The sequence below is a fragment of the Lagenorhynchus albirostris genome, chromosome 5, assembly GCF_949774975.1.
Source record: "Lagenorhynchus albirostris chromosome 5, mLagAlb1.1, whole genome shotgun sequence".
Classification (NCBI taxonomy): Eukaryota; Metazoa; Chordata; class Mammalia; order Artiodactyla; family Delphinidae; genus Lagenorhynchus; species Lagenorhynchus albirostris.
In genome coordinates, this window is record NC_083099.1 from 72,607,045 (window position 1) to 72,624,927 (window position 17,883).

Here is a 17,883-nt window from a genome sequence, read left to right on the forward strand (position 1 = left end):
CTCTGTGTGACCTCTTGAATACCATTTTTATCAGCTTGTGGTTCTACTTCTCTACCTGGTAACATTTATTGAAAAAAATTTTTCATCTCCAAAATGAGAAAATTATGTAACCATAAATTATTCAGTAAAGAAATGCCGATTCCATAAAATGAGATACTCTAGCACAGTTAAGAAAACAAGAGGTGCTATACTTCCACAGCATAGAAAGAGAAATGCTTCTCCCCTAACTAAAAGTTTGTCATTTTCTTCAGCAGTGTTTTCAAAGTACACATTGTTCCCTTAGCCTAGAAAACATTTCCCCTTCACATTAATCCTCATTCTCTTCACCTGCCTCTATGTTACTCATCATTTAAAACTTAATTCACAGAAGAAAACAAATATATTAGTACAAGGATATCTATTTTTTGTAAATAGGTTTAAAACCTACATGTCCAGCAATGAGAAATAATGTAAATAAATGATGGTACTCCATCCTATTATGTGAAGCAGCAGGTTTTTAAATGAGATTAATCTGTCTCTACTGAGATGGAAACATATACATTACAGACCATCACAAGGGAGGAAAAGCAAGTTACAAAATTACATATAGTGTGAGCCCAGTTTTTTTGGGGGGGTTGGAGTGGGGAGCCTATTCGTATATGCATAAGAAAAAATCTGGAAGCAAATTTACCAATCTGCTAACTATAACTTTGAAGAATGGGGATCAGAGGGCAGAAAGTGAAAATAAGGATTTACACTTCTTACGATTTATATTTCTAGATTGTTTTAATGTTTTCAATGACTATGTGTTTTTAAATAATTTTTAAAGCTAATAAAGGGGAAAAGAAATAAGTTCAGACATCACCTTCCTAGGAAGTGGGTCCTCTTAGAAGGTCTATCCCTGTCCACTTCTCTCACTAGTACGAACTCCTGGTAGCAGTACAGAGACTCAAAATGTTTGCCGAGTCAAGAAAGAAACTCCACAATTTCAGAAACTTTCTTCATTTATACTTCTTTTGTTGTTGGCCACGCCGCACGTCTTGCGGGATCTTAGTTCCCTGACCAGGGATCGAACCCAGGCCCCCAGCAGTGGAAGCGTGGAGTCCTAACCACCGGACCACCAGGGAATTCCCTCTCCATTTATAACCATTTAAAACCTCTCCATTTATACTTTTAACCTGCATTTAATTTAGCTTGATTCAATCTTCAACTTCAAGAAAATGAGTTGAAACAATCAGCTTAAGATTTGATTTAATCATTGGTGTCTACTAAACATATAGTTTAATAGAAACTTCATGTACATTCCTCAATCTTATTTCACTGTGCAATACTACGAATTTATTTGTGAAACACTTTTAAACACCTTTCTTTAAAGAGAGGTAAGAGGGACTTCCTTGGTGGTTTAGTGGTTAAGAATCCACCTTCCAATACAGGGGACGCAGGTTCAATCCCTGGTAGAGGAGCTAAGATTCCACATTTTGTGGGGCACCTAAGCCCATGCACTCTAGAACCCACGTGCCTCAACTACTGAGCCCGCACACTCTAGAGCCTGCCTGCACACTGCAACAAAGACCTGACGCAGCCAAATAAATAAATAAATATTTCTTAAAAAGAGAGAGGTAAGAGTTTGTGTATAAAATTAACAGGTAAAATGTGTTTTGCCTATCATTTCAAAATAAAGCTCACTGTAATCACATATTGAGAATCTGAAAGTTTATCACAGAGGTTCTTCAATTCAACATTTCACCTTCTCTAAAAAAAATCTCTGTCCTTGGTCATCTAAGATGTGTGTGAAAACTTGTAGCAATAAGTAAGTAGCTAGTGTCTAAAGCAGCCTGGTTAACTGTTGAATATTCCTTGGTATAAAAAGAAAAGTATATGGACAGAACATATTCTCAGTTCAAATTCTGTCTCACCACTCACTTATCTAAGGCTAAGGTATTTTATCTAAGTTTCTTCATCTGTAAACTGAGTAAACAAATGCCTATTTAAAAGAGTTGTAAAGGTTAAATGAGGGACTGTACATGTCACTGACCACAGTATATATGTACTACAACACAAAGAACACAATCAATAGGAGCTTCTTTCTCTCCTTTCTCGTCCCTGCATTCTGAGGTGAGTTTTGCCTCCCTATTGCGTCTACTCATTATGCAAGACAACCATTCTGGAACACATTTTTAATACATAAATCAATAAGTAAAACAATCTACACAACAATCCTTCAAATAGTGAAAGACAGATATTATTCCTTTCCAACTCTCTCAAATATTTATTGAGCATATGGGCTTCCCTGGTGGCACAGTCGTTAAGAATCCACCTGCCAACACAGGGGACACAGGTTCGAGCCCTGGTCCAGGAAGATCCCACATGCTGCGGAGCAACTAAGCCCATGTGCCACAACTACTGAGCCTGCGCTCTAGAGCCCGCGAGCCACAACTAGGCCTGCACGCCTAGAGCCCGTGCTCCACCAGTGAGAAGCCTGCGCACCACAACAAAGAGTTGCCCTCGCTCACCACAACTAGAGAAAAGACCACGCGCAGCAACAAAAACCGAACGCAGCCAAAAATAAATAAATATATTTATTAAAAAATATATATTTATTGAGCATATAATTTTTATAAATGTGCAAGGCATTAAAGATGACAATATTATAGACCCTACACTCCATAGCTTAAAATGTTAATTACAATTATTAAATTTTAAAAGTTACACACACATTAACAAGGAAAGAAAACCTGATTTAGTAAAATAAGAATAATATGAAATAATGTTAAAAGATGGTAAAATAAAGGGCAAAAAAACCAGAAAGCAGTAAGCTAAGTCTCACAGGATTATTATAAGCAGGGGTCAGCAAATGACAGCCTGTCAGGCAATCTGGCCCATAACCTGCTTTCACATAGCCCATGAGCTAAAAATGGTTCTTGCATTTTTAAATGGCTGAAAAAAAACAAAAGAAAAATAATATTTAATGACCCATGAAAACCATATTAAATTCAAATTCCAGTGTCCATAAATAAAGTTTTATGGAAACACGGTCAAGCTCATCCATTTACACATTGCCTATGTCAGCTCGCACGCCCTAGTGGCAGAGTTGAGTAGTTGGAAGAGAGACTATATGGCCTACAAAGCTTAAAATATTTACTACTATCTGGTCCTTTATGGGAAAAGTTTACTGACTCCTTACTATGAATATCAAATACAAGAACAGGGATGAAAATGCGTTTTCATACATGAGCTACATACAAGAAAATAATTTTTAGGACTTAGGTCTGCTTGGCTGTACCCTAAGAAACTGAATAAGCCCAGATTTCAGGGAAAGAGTCATTTTATTTTTTTAAATTTTATTAAAGTATAGTTGACTTACAATGCTGTGTTAATTTCTGCTGCACAGCAAAGTGATTCAGTTACATATATATTCTTTTTCCTATTCTTTTCCATTATGGTTTATCACAGGATACTGAATATAGTTCCCTGTGCTAGACAGTAGGACCTTTTTGTTAGGGTCACTTTATTTTTAATAATAACAACTTCATTCTTTTATCTATTCATGCATCACAGATCAACTCACAAAAGAGTTAACTAAAAATAAAAACATAAAACTAGAATAGGAAAAAATCTAGCAGCAAGTACTAACACTGAGACATTTCTAATCACATGGTGATCACTTTGGGCTGTGAATTAAATAAAGCTCTAAGAAAAGCACAAACATAGAACTCTCCCCACCCAGATAACTGCACACCCCTGGTGTAGAAATAAACTTTTTTAAAAATTTTTTTATTGAAGTATAGTTGATTTACAATAAACTTTTTAAACCACTGCTTTTACAAGTTTATCCATAAGAATAACTAAATAGTATGTGTAACACGAGCATTACATTTTCTTTATAAAAGAAAATTATTTGAAAGAAACAGGAGGTATGATAAAGAATTATTCTACCCATCCATTTGAGATCCTTTTAAAAAAAAAAACTGTTTCCACTTCAGCTTTGACAATATGCTTAAAATGGAATTGATAATCTAAGACTAGGTCACATGATGATGCAATCTAAAACACAACTACAGGATACTCAAGATCACTTATTGAGCACATAAATATCCTCAAAGCATTAAAGATGGATTTGAGGCTCTGTCATAACTACCTCCCAAAGAATTATGAAAGAGATCAAATAAATACTCAAACTATAATGTACAGATTTTGAAACTAACATCTATGGTCCTTGTTTTATATAATAGATATACTCCTAAAGGCTGCACATAAATTGAATAACCATTTAGATACTCAGAGGAGTTGCCTATATGTCTATCATGACCTACCATCCCCAACCAACTCTTTCAACTCAACAGCTTTATCCACCGTGGGCAATGCTGGGGTATTCTTTGCAAAGATAGGACAATGGCAGGATCAGGGATAGCTCACTGATCCAAGGGTAGCCCTATAACTCAACAGATGGCAAAACTAGATGATCAAACTCCCCATATAATGAGATGGCTCTCTCTGGGTTTTTGACCGGAGAACACATGACACACCCTGGAAACTTACTTTTTAAAAGAAATCCTTCATTAGATCATCTTGTAATGTGAATGGCCTTCCCTTATTTTGTTCAATAAGCTCTGAGCCCTTTATAATTGGGTCTCTGTAATACCTTTAATGTTGAGAGGGAATGGAATGGAGTTTTTAAAAAACTGTCTAGGTATGAATCCATATTTTACTTCTTACTACCTATGTAATGTTGAACAAGTTCTTCGTGTTTCAATATCATCTATAAAATACAGGTAATAATAACTGTATGTCCCATAGAGACGTATGAGAATTTTTAAATACATATAAAAACCTTAGCACAGTACCTGACACTCAGTAAGTAATCAATAAATGTTAGCTATAATCATCTATAGTGTTAAAGAAAATACGCAATTTCTTTTCATTTTCATTTCATGGGGCCAAAAGGGAAGAAAGCAGTGATAAGATTAAGTTATCACATACTCCCAACAAGAATTTGAAATGGTTTAAGAAGGAACAAAAAATTTACAACAGGCCTTTGATCAGCAGATAAAACAGCAAGTCCAAACTGCTTTAAAATACTTCAATACTTTTGCCCTCTTACAAAAATTACATGTCAAATACACACTGGAGTCTTCTCCTAACTTCTTCATAATTTCAATCTAGCCATAGGAGAATATAATAAAATTTACTTGAAAATCCTCTAGGTTTTCTATGGTTATCAAGGTTGGTTCTATCTGACTCCTCTAAGAGCCTACAAACAGAGGAGAACCAACACTGCAATCAGTACCAGGGGGAGTTAAGGCCCTGAATATATATTTATTAGACAATAACAGTAAGCCACCTTTTAATAAACAACAAGGTTCTCCTGTATAGCACAGGGAACTACATTCAATATCCTGTGATAACCCATAATGGAAAAGAATAGGAAAATGAATACATATAACTGAGTCACTTTGCTGTACAGCAGAAATTAAACACAACACTGTAAATCAACTATACTTCAATAAAATTACATAATAATAATAAGCCATCTTTTTAAAAAGTCTCTGCCTTTATTTCTGTAAAGTCTCAGTGAAATTAAAAGGACATTCTCCTTTTAAAAGTATATGCTAGAAATGTTGCTGGAAACATTTATATGCAACATAGTATGCTAGAAATGTTGTTAACTGCTCCTATTCGCTCAGATTGGTCAACTAAGCAAAACTGGCAAGATCCATGAGAAATTCAGTCCTGTAATGGAAAAAAGAATTGTGGAAAAACAGACTAGAAATGGAAACCAAACTTTTAGTCTAACCCTCTACCAACTAATATGGGTCGCTGGAAAGACCTCTGAATCTCTCCAGACCTCAATTCTCTCATCCATAAAAAGTGACGAATGGACTGAATCATCTTTAATATCACTTCCAGATAATAACATTCTATTACTCTGGAATAAGCATTCAAAGGAAAGCAAGAACCTGGATTTGATTATCTTCTCCCAAGCAAGGTTTCCTCCAGGCCCTCACTCACACTTTCAACAGAGTTAGAGAATAAAAGAAAAAAACATATAAGCCATGAAAACCCTCACCAAAATTTATATTGTTTCACTCATCCCTTTCAAATGCCTCCTCTATATGCTTCTTAAAAGATAATGGAGGACGAGGGAAAGATGGCGGAAGAGTAAGACACGGAGATCACCTTCCTCTCCACAGATACACCAGAAATACATCTACACGAGGAACAACTCCTACAGAACACCTACTGAACGCTGGCAGAAGACCTCAGACCTCCCAAAAGGCAAGAAACCCCCCCAAGTACCTGGGTAGGGCAAAAGAAAAAAGAATAAACAGAGACAAAAGGAAAGGGACGGGACCTGCACCAGTGGGAGGGCGCTGTGGAGGAAAGGTTTCCACACACTAGGAAGCCCCTTCGCGGGCGGAGACTGCGGGTGGCGGAGGGGGAAGCTTCGGAGCCGCGGAGGAGAGCATAGCAACAAGGGTGCGGAAGGCGAAGCGGAGAGATTCCCGCACAGAGGGCCGACCAGCACTCACCAGCCCGAGAGGCCCGGGGCCCGGGGCGGGCGGGGCTGGAAGCTGAGGCTCAGGCTTCGGTCGGAGCGCAGGGAGAGGACTGGGGCTGGCGCCGAGAACACAGCCTGCAGGGGGTTAGTGCACCACGGCTAGCCGGAAGGGAGTCGCGGGGAAAAGTCTGGACCTGCCGAAGAGGCAAATGACTTTTTCTTCCCTCTTTGTTTCCTGGTGTGCGAGGAGAGGAGATTAAGAGCGCTGCTTAAAGGAGCTCCAGAGACGGGCGCAAGCCGCGGCTAAAAGCGTGAATGCCAGAGACGGGCATGAGACGCTAAGGCTGCTGCTGCCGCCACCAAGAAACCTGTGTGCGAGCACAGGTCACTATCCACACCCCACTTCCGGGGAGCCTGTGCAGCCCGCCACTGCCAGCGTCCAGGGATCCAGGGACAACTTCCCCGGGAGAACACACAGTGCGCCTCAGGCTGGTGCAATGTCACGCCGGCCTCTGCCACTGCAGGCCCGCCCCCCCCCCACCCCCGCCTGACTAAGCCAGAGCCCCAGAAGCAGCTGCTCCTTTAACCCCGTCCTGTCTGAGCGAAGAACAGACGCCCTCCGGCGACCTACACACAGAGGCGGGGCCAAATCCAAAACTGAGCCCCGGTAGCTGTGCGAACAAAGAAGAGAACGGGAAATCTCTCCCAGCAGCCTCAGAAGCAGCGCATTAAAGCTCCACAATCAACCTGATGTACCCTGCATCTCTGGAATACAGGAATAGACAACGAATCATCCCAAATTAAGGAGGTGGACTTTGAAAGCAAGATTTATTATTTTTTCCCCTTTTCCTCTTTTTGTGACTGTGTATGTGTATGCTTCTGCGTGAGATTTTATCTGTACAGCTTTGCTTTCACCATTTGTCCTAGGGTTCTATCCGTCCGTTTTTTTTCTTTCTTTAAAAAAATTTTTTTCCTTAATAATTATTTTTTATTTTAATAACTTTATTTTAAATTATCTTACTTTATTTTACTTTATCTTCTTTCCTTCCTTCCCTCCTTCCTTCCTCCCTCCCTCCTTCCCTTATTTCTCTTTTTTCTTTCTCTTTCTTTCTTTCTTTCTCTTTTCCTTTTCTTTTTTCTTTCTTTCTTTCCTTCCTTCCTTCCTTCCCTCCCTTCCTCTTTCTTTCTTTCTTTCCTTCCTTCCTTCTTTCTACTTTTTCTCCCTTTTATTCTGAGCCATGTGAATGAAAGGCTATTGGTGCTGCAGCCAAAGTGCTGGACACCCTACGTAAAACAACTAGCAAGACAGGAATACAACCTCACCCATTAGCAGAGAGGCTGCCTAAAATCATAATAAGTCCACAGACACCCCAAAACAAACCACCAGACGTGGACCTGCCCACCAGAAAGACAAGATCCAGCCTCATCCACCAGAACACAGGCACTAGTCCCCTCCACCAGGAAGCCTACACAACCCACTGAACAAAATTTAGCCACTGGCGACAGACACCAAAAACAACGGGAACTACGAACCTGCAGCCTGCAAAAAGGAGACCCTAAACACAGTAAGATAAGCAAAATGAGAAGACAGAAAAACACACAGCAGATGAAGGAGAAAGATAAAAACCCACCAGACCTAACAAATGAAGAGGAAATAGGCAGTCTACCTGAAAAAGAATTCAGAATAATGATAGTAAAGATAATCCAAAATCTTGGAAATAGAATAGACAAAATGCAAGAAACATTTAACAAAGACCTAGAAGAACTAAAGATGAAACAAGCAACGAAGAACAACACAATAAATGAAATTAAAAATACTCTAGATGGGATCTATAGCAGAATAACTGAGGCAGAAGAATGGATAAGTGACCTGGAAGATAAAATAGTAGAAATAACTACTGCAGAGCAGAATAAAGAAAAAAGAATGAAAAGAACTGAGGACAGTCTCAGAGACGTCTGGGACAACATTAAACGCACCAACATTCGAATTATAGGGGTTCCAGAAGAAGAAGAGAAAAAGAAAGGGACTGAGAAAATATTTGAAGAGATTATAGTTGAAAACTTCCCTAATATGGGAAAGGAAATAGTTAATCAAGTCCAGGCAGCACAGAGAGTCCCATACAGGATAAATCTAAGGAGAAATACGCCAAGACACATATTAATCAAACTATCAAAAATTAAACACAAAGAAAACATATTAAAAGCAGCAAGGGAAAAACAACAAATAACACACAAGGGAATCCCCATAAGGTTAACAGCTGATCCTTCAGCAGAAACTCTGCAAGCCAGAAGGGACTGGCAGGACATATTTAAAGTGATGAAGGAGAAAAACCTGCAACCAAGATTACTCTACCCAGCAAGGATCTCATTCAGATTTAATGGAGAAATTAAAACCTTTACAGACAAGCAAAAGCTGAGAGAGTTCAGCACCACCAAACCAGCTCTACAACAACTGCTAAAGGAACTTCTCTAGGCAAGAAACACAAGAGAAGGAAAAGACCTACAATAACGAACCCAAAACAATTAAGAAAATGGGAATAGGAACATACATATCGATAATTACCTTAAATGTAAATGGACTAAATGCTCCCACCAAAAGACACAGATTGGCTGAATGGATACAAAAACAAGACCCATATATATGCTGTCTACAAGAGACCCATTTCAGACCTAGAGACACATACAGACTGAAAGTAAGGGAATGGAAAAAGATATTCCATGCAAATGGAGACCAAAAGAAAGCTGGAGTAGCAATTCTCATATCAGACAAAAGAGACTTTAAAATAAAGACTATTAGAAGAGACAAAGGACACTACATAATGATCAAGGGATCGATACAAGAAGAAGATATAACAATTGTAAATATTTATGCACCCAACATAGGAGCACCTCAATACATAAGGCAAATACTAACAGCCATAAAAGGGGAAATTGACAGTACCACATTCATAGTAGGGGACTTTAACACCCCACTTTCACCAATGGACAGATCATCCAAAATGAAAATAAATAAGGGAACACAAGCTCTAAATGATACATTAAACAAGATTGACTTAATTGATATTTATAGGACATTCCATCCAAAAACAACAGAATACACATTTTTCTCAAGTGCTCATGGAACATTCTCCAGGATAGATCATATCTTGGGTCACAAATCAAGCCTTGGTAAATTTAAGAAAATTGAAATTGTATCAAGTATCTTTTCCGACCACAACGCTAGGAGACTAGATATCAATTACAGGAAAAGATCTGTAAAAAATACCAACACATGGAGGCTAAATAATACATTACTTAATAACGAAGTGATCACTGAAGAAATCAAAGAGAAAATTAAAAAATACCTAAAAACAAATGACAATGGAGACACAATGACCCAAAACCTATGGGATGCAGAAAAAGCAGTTCTAAGAGGGAAGTTTATAGCAATACAATCCTACCTTAAGAAACAGGAAACATTTCAAATAAACAACCTAACCTTGCACCTAAAGCAATTAGAGAAAGAAGAACAAAAAAAAAATCCGAAGTTAGAAGAAGGAAAGAAATCATAAAAATCAGATCAGAAATAAATGAAAAAGAAATGAAGGAAACAATAGCAAAGATCAATAAAACTAAAACCTGGTTCTTTGAGAAGATAAACAAAATGGATAAACCATTAGCCAGACTCATCAAGAAAAAAAGGGAGAACACTCAAATCAATAGAATTAGCAATGAAAAAGGAGAAGTAACAACTGACACTGCAGAAATACAAAAGATCATGAGAGATTACTACAAGCAACTCTATGCCAATAAAATGGACAACCTGGAAGAAATGGACAAATTCTTAGAAATTCACAACCTGCCAACACTGAATCAGGAAGAAATAGAAAATATGAACAGACAAATCACAAGCACTGAAATTGAAACTGTGATTAAAAATCTTCCAACAAACAAAAGCCCAGGACCAGATGGCTTCACAGGCGAATTCTATCAAACATTTAGGGAAGAGCTAACACCTATCCTTCTCAAACTCTTCCAAAATATAGCAGAGGGAGGAACACTCCCAAACTCATTCTACGAGGCCACCATCACCTTGATACCATAACCAGACAAGGATGTCACAAAGAAAGAAAACTACAGGCCAATATCACTGATGAACATAGATGCAAAAATCCTCAACAAAATACTAGCAAACAGAATCCAACAGCACATTAAAAGGATCATACACCATGATCAAGTGGGGTTTATTCCAGGAATTCAAGGATTCTTCAATATACGCAAATCAATCAACGTGATACACCATATTAACATACTGAAGGAGAAAAACCATATGAATATCTCAATAGATGCGGAGAAAGCTTTTGACAAAATTCCACACCCATTTATGATAAAAACCCTCCAGAAAGTAGGCATAGAGGGAATTTTCCTCAACATAATAAAGGCCATATATGACAAACCCACAGCCAACATCCTCCTCAATGGTGAAAAACTGAAACCATTTCCACTAAGATCAGGAACAAGACAAGGTTGCCCACTCTCACCACTCTTATTCAACATAGGTTTGGAAGTTCTAGCCACGGCAATCACAGAAGCAAAAGAAATAAAAGGAATCCAAATAAGAAAAGAAGAAGTAAAGCTGTCACTGTTTACAGATGACATGATACTATACATAGAGAATCCTAAAGATGCTACCAGAAAACTACTAGAGCTAATCAATGAATTTGGTAAAGTAGCAGGATACAAAATTAATGCACAGAAATCTCTGGCATTCCTATACACTAATGATGAAAAATCTAAAAGTGAAATGAAGAAAACACTCCCATTTGCCACTGCAACAAAAAGAATATAATATCTAGGAATAAACCTACCTAAGGAGACAAAAGACCTGTATGCAGAAAATTATAAGACACTGATGAAAGAAATTAATGATGATACAAATAGATCGAGAGATATCTCATGTTTTGGGTTGGAAGAATCAACATTGTGAAAATGACTACTACCCAAAGCAATCTACAGATTCAATGCAATCCCTATCAAACTACCACCGGCATTTTTTACAGAACTATAACAAAAAATTTCACAATTTGTATGGAAACACAAAAGACCCCGAATAGCCAAAGCAATCTTGAGAACGAAAAATGGAGCTGGAGGAATCAGGCTCCCTGACTTCAGACTATACTACAAAGGTACAGTAATCAAGACAGTATGGTACTGGCACAAAAACAGAAAGATAGATCAGTGGAACAGGATAGAAAGCCCAGAGATACACCCACGCACATATGGTCACCTTATCTTTGACAAAGGAGGCAGGAATGTACAGTGGAGAAAGGAAAGCCTCTTCAATAAGTGGTGCTGGGAAAACTGGACAGGTACATGTAAAAGTATGAGATTAGATCACTCCCTAACACCATACACAAAAATAAGCTCAAAATGGATTAAAGACCTAAATGTAAGGCCAGAAACTATCAAACTTTTGCAGGAAAACATAGGCAGAACACTCTGTGACATAAATCACAGCAAGATCCTTTTTGACCCACCTCCTAGAGAAATGGAAATAAAAACAAAAATAAACAAATGGGACCTAATGAAACTTAAAAGCTTTTGCACAGCAAAGAAAACCATAAACAAGACCAAAAGACAACCCTCAGAATGGGATAAAATATTTGCAAATGAAGCAACAGACAAAGGATTAATCTCCAAAATTTATAAGCAGCTCATGCAGCTCAATAACAAAAAAACAAAGAACCCAATCCAAAAATGGGCAGAAGACCTAAATAGATATATCTCCAAAGAAGATATACAGACTGCCAACAAACACATGAAAGAATGCTCAACATCATTAATCATTAGAGAAATCCAAATCAAAACTACAATGAGATATCATCTCACACCAGTCAGAATGGCCATCATCAAAAAATCTAGAAACAATAAATGCTGGAGAGGGTGTGGAGAAAAGGGAACACTCTTGTACTGCTGGTGGGAATGTGAATTGGTACAGCCAATATGGAGCCAGTATGGAGGTTCCTTCAAAAACTACAAATAGAACTACCATATGACCCAGCAATCCCACTACTGGGCATATATCCTGAGAAAACCATAATTCAAAGAGTCATGTACCAAAATGTTCTCTGCAGCTCTATTTACAATAGCCCGGAGATGGAAACAACCTAAGTGTCCATCATTGGATGAATGGATAAAGAAGATGTGGCACATATATACAATGGAATATTACTCAGCCATAAAAAGCAACAAAATTGAGCTATTTGTAATGAGGTGGATAGACCTAGAGTCTGTCATACAGAGTGAAGTAAGTCAGAAAGAGAAAGACAAATACCGTATGCTAACACATATATATGGAATTTAAGAAAAAAAAATGTCATGAAGAACCTAGGGGTAAGACAGGAATAAAGACACAGACCTACTAGAGAATGGACTTGAGGATGTGGGGAGGGGGAAGGGTAATCTTTGACAAAGCGAGAGAGTGGCATGGACATATATATACTACCAAACGTAAAATAGATAGCTAGTGGGAAGCAGCCGCATAGCACAGGGAGATCAGCTCGGTGCTTTGTGACCACCTAGAGGGGTGGGATAGGGAGGGTGGGAGGGAAGGAGACGCAAGAGGGAGGAGATATGAGAACATATGTATATGTATAACTGATTCACTCTGTTATAAAGCAGAAACTAACACACCATTGTAAAGCAATTATATTCTAATAAAGATGTAAGAAAAAAAGAAAAAAGATAATGAACATAAGATGAAAATAGTGGGTTGTTTTTTAAGTTTTTTCTTCAGCTCAACAGTTTGGGGAAAAAAATGTATCTTCTGTTCACACATGTATTTTTCTGAGTGAGTTCCATTATATTTCATTTTTAAAGATTGTAAATATTATTCTGCCATTTCTCAGAGAAAAAAGAACATTTTTTAAAAGGTAGTTAAAGGAACACATACCTCCTCTCTTCTCAAGTTCTCCCTTGTCAATACACAGTATCCAAAGTAAAACCATTGAGGCCAGAGAAGAGCATAATTTAAAAGGCAACCAAACCACAGCCCAAGATCCAGATGTAAGTACTAGGTCTAAGTGAATGAATACCACACTCTCAAGTCATTACTCAGGCTTCAAGAACCCTATCAGTCAAAGCTCATCATTAAAAAAAGGGAACAGTCTTAAAATATTACCCAGATCATCCTACATAGAGAATAGCGAGTTGGAGAAGTGGAAAAGTACAGGATCTTCTGTTCCTAGAGTTCCAGACTGTCTCAACAGGGATATAACTTCAATAGTCACTTCCAGAATTTGCTTTGCATAGCAGATAGGAATTATACACAAAGTAATTTTTTTTATCACGTGCAGTGGCAAATATTCACTATTTACAGGAAACTAGTCTAAGGAAATACTAGTAATGTTTTATTTTGATCAGATAGGAAATTATTTTATATTTTTTCTCACAAAAAGTCAATAGAAAGCCATATTTCCATTTCACCCTCCTCTAACAGGCTAAATTTCTTGTCCAGGGAGTTAGCATATGCAAGCTGGTGCATATGCTACTCCTAATTGCAGTAGGAGTTAACTTCATTCTACTGTGCCATAAAAGAAGGTAGTGGAAGAAGGGATGGCCCGTCTATTATGTTGGGATCAATAAGTGACATATGACTGGTTAACAGTCCCTTCCAGTTTTCACAGTACAGGATGTAAACTAGAATGAAAGAACTAGTCATCTAAAGAAGGGTAAGGTCACTTTCATGAGAAAAAAAAAAAAAAGAGGATTAAGGGAAAAAAACTACAGACTTACAGACTATAGAATATTGCCTTCAACTGGGCCCAGAAAAATAAAAGCTAAAGAAGAAAGTATTTCTGTCTTGAAATCACAACAAACTCAGGCAGGTCTACTTAAAAAAAAAAAAAAAAAAATTTAAGTTGACTTTCTATAAAGGCAGTCCAGTCCCAAGAATTCTTATCACTGTAGTAGGCATTGCCATAATAGGAAAATAAAGTAGCTACCATTACTGTTTAGAGGATTAAGAGCATATGTTCAACCAAAGCAGTTAAACCACAATGCTTATTCTATTAGTGGAGTGTCACAGGCGACATAGAGAGAAGAAGCTCTGTAAACTTCATGGTTCATAACAAAGGAAGAGAAGATTTCTATGAGAAAAGGACACTGAGACTGATATTACTGTCAGGATGACCAAGGCTTTCAAATAAGATGGGACTATCATCAGATTCACAATGAGAGAAAGAAGCAAGATGGTAGAGACATCTAGGGCCAGGCCCAGATACCACTGTCAAAAATTATAATCAGAGACCTGCCATGTTCCCTTTCATGGCTGTTCCCCCATTACCCTTTTTAGAAAATAGAAATGGTACTAAAGACACAGGTTATCCTCTGCAAATCAGAGCAGGTAGGTAAGGTAACTACATACTGGGCCTTTCCGGGTTCTCTCCATAACATATCAGAGACTGATAGACAAATCACATCTATAACTTTCCCAGACTCCTCCAGTAACAAAAAAAAAAAAATCCACTTTAATACATAATTAAAATAATTTTGCATTACCTCTTCTCTGTGTTTTACAATTTGCATGGCACCTTTGTGCATGGTATAGCATGTATTGTATTCAGAGATGAATATAAAATAGTAATATGAAATAATAAATAGAAAAAATATTAAGAGGAAATGAGCAACAACCCCAGAATCACAGAATCAAATTGGAAGAAACCTTAGCAAATTGCTGAATGTCAGAACTGTTTAATAAAAGTAGAGCAGGGGCTTCCCTGGTGGCACAGTGGTTAAGAATCTGCCTGCCAATGCAGGGGACACGGGTTTGAGCCCTGGTCTGGGAAGATCCCATATGCCACGGAGCAACTGAGCCCATATGCTGTAACTACTGAGCCTGCGCTCTAGAGCCCGTGCTCCGCAACAAGAGAAGCCACCTTAACGAGAGGCCTGCGCACCGCAACGAAGAGTAGCCCCCCACTCTCTGCAACTAAAATGAAAGCCCGCGCACAGCGACGAAGACCCAACGCAGCCATAAATAAATAAATAAATAAATTTATTTTTAAAAAAAGTAGAGCAGCTGTATTTAGAAAAGCACTTCACATACTATTTTAGCTCCATTAAAATGCTGCAATTTTACAAGATCTGTAAACAGGATGCAGAAGAATACAAATTTAAGAGCGTAATAAGTAGGCTCAGGGTTTTGAAGACAATGTTCACACTATAAACCATCTTTGGATAGTAAACTTGTGACACTGAAGCCCCTTCTACTCCTCAGTGGAATGAGCACCTCACCACCACCACCACCTCCTCCACAAAGCACCCTATGTTCACTTCAAATAGAGCACCTGGCACTCAAAATAATTCAACTATTGGTCTAGATGTCCAAACTGAGACGCCTTGAGCAAAGACTATGATTCCTTTAGCTATATATCCCTAGTTCAGTTAGTTAACAAGTAAAACGCCTGCTTACTGGACAGATGGAAAGATGCAGCATTTAAAACAATTATGTACGCTGGGGCCCAGGGCCACTTATGATGGTTATACATGCATTGCAGTGTACATGTATTTATGTGTAACTTTCCAATTCCTTTTCCAATTACAATTACAATTCCAGACTTTAGTTATTCCAATCTGCCATAACCTCTCCAGCCTTATACAGGTGTTATTTTAAAAGTCTTTAGAAAAAACGAAAGAAAAAAGAACACAAACAATTCCATAAACCTCAAACTCAGATTTACAATGAAACAATGAAAAAGACAGTTCTTTCCACATAAAAGGAGGAGCCTATACACCTTTATTGAACCATTACAATACCTATAATTTCTTTTAAAGTTGAGAGAAATGGGAATATTTTTCACAATATAATACTCTAGAATGTAGAGTAATAGAGGATTTGGAAAGTAGCTTAAACTAAAGAGGATTTCCTCATGGAATGGATGTGAAGTATGAGCATATATAAGCACAGGTATGCCAGTGAGCAGATAGATGTATAATCAAAGATGGATTAAAAGTTTTTGGCTAGAGCAGCCAAAAGGATAGAGTTGCAGCCAACTTGAGATGGAGAAGACTATGGGTAGAACTGGTTTGGGTAGAAAAGATCTGGAGTTCAGTTTGGGACTTGACTTTGAAATATTTATTAGATATATAAGCAGTGACATCAAATAGGTGGATGGATATAAGAGTCTGGATTTTAGAGGTCTGAGCTGGGGGTACAAGTTTAGGAATCATGGGCATATCGATAGCATTTACAGCCATGTCACTGGACATTATCAAAAAAAGTGAAGACAGAAAAGAGGATTAAGGACTGAGGTCTGGGACACTCTGATATCAAAGATCAGGAAAAACAAGGGGAACTGGCAAAAGAAACCGAGAAGAAGCAACTAATGAGATAAGAGGGAAAAATGAGAGAGTGTGGTGTAAAAGGGAACTGAAAAATGCATATCAAGGAGGAAGGAGTGACCAACTCTGTCAAAAGCCACTAATAGATCAAATAAGATAAGGGCTGAGAATAAACACCAATTTTATGACAAGTCAAAATGGTTGAAAAACACCTCTAGTCTGGTATTTTGATGAACCAAGGGTGTACTCCTACAGAAGGAATTACTTTAATATCTTAAAACAGACGTTTGGAAATTTTTCTAGGAATAAAACGCACCTGAAACTAAAATGAGAAAAAAAAATTTCCCAACTAGAAACTCTGAAAATGCATATTAACAATAAACAAGGAAGACAAGTAGCTAGGTTCCCCTCTACTCTTCTCCATCCTCAATCTCTTCCTAGAAGCTAAAGCTAATTAATTATATGAAAAAGAAACCTTATTCTTTCTCAGGAAGTCCAGGGCAAAAGTTCTATTGCCATCCATAATATTAAACACAATCTAACTCCTACAAATACAAAGACTGCTAACCAAGCTCTAACTCTCCATGAGACAAATTATGGATCAAGATCTGTACTTTCTTTTCTTTCTATAAAGTTGGGATATTTTGCATTCCAATTCTACAGTTCTTTTTGTATAGCTATACTGTTACCCTTTGCTAATAAATTCTCGAAACTAAAAGCTATGCATACCCACAAGATCAATAATTTTAAATTAATTTCATTAACTGCTTACGGATGGGTTATAAATCTGTCCCACAAACTTGCTAATCTTGTCTTTCTGCAGTAAACAAAACTGGAAGTCTAGGTTATCTTTGTTTAAATAATCTAGCAACAGCAGTCTTAAATGCAATCATATTAACTATATTGCTGAAGAGCCAGGAATCTTTATACCTCAGATTTTATCTTCTATCAGCAAGTCCTCATCCTCCTGTTTAACAATCCTATACTCTAAAGGAGATGGTGCAACTTAAGTAAGAGACTGTACAGTTTTGGGTAATATGTGTATTTAAGCTGAGCATTTATTCATATTCTGTAGTTCACCACTA

General features: G+C 37.7%; 1 protein-coding gene across 2 annotated transcripts in view; it reads right to left on the reverse strand.

The window, feature by feature from the left end:
* ACAP2 (ArfGAP with coiled-coil, ankyrin repeat and PH domains 2) overlaps positions 1–17,883 on the reverse strand; it is a 162,999-nt gene that overhangs the window by 100,019 nt on the left and 45,097 nt on the right. The window lies entirely within an intron of this gene.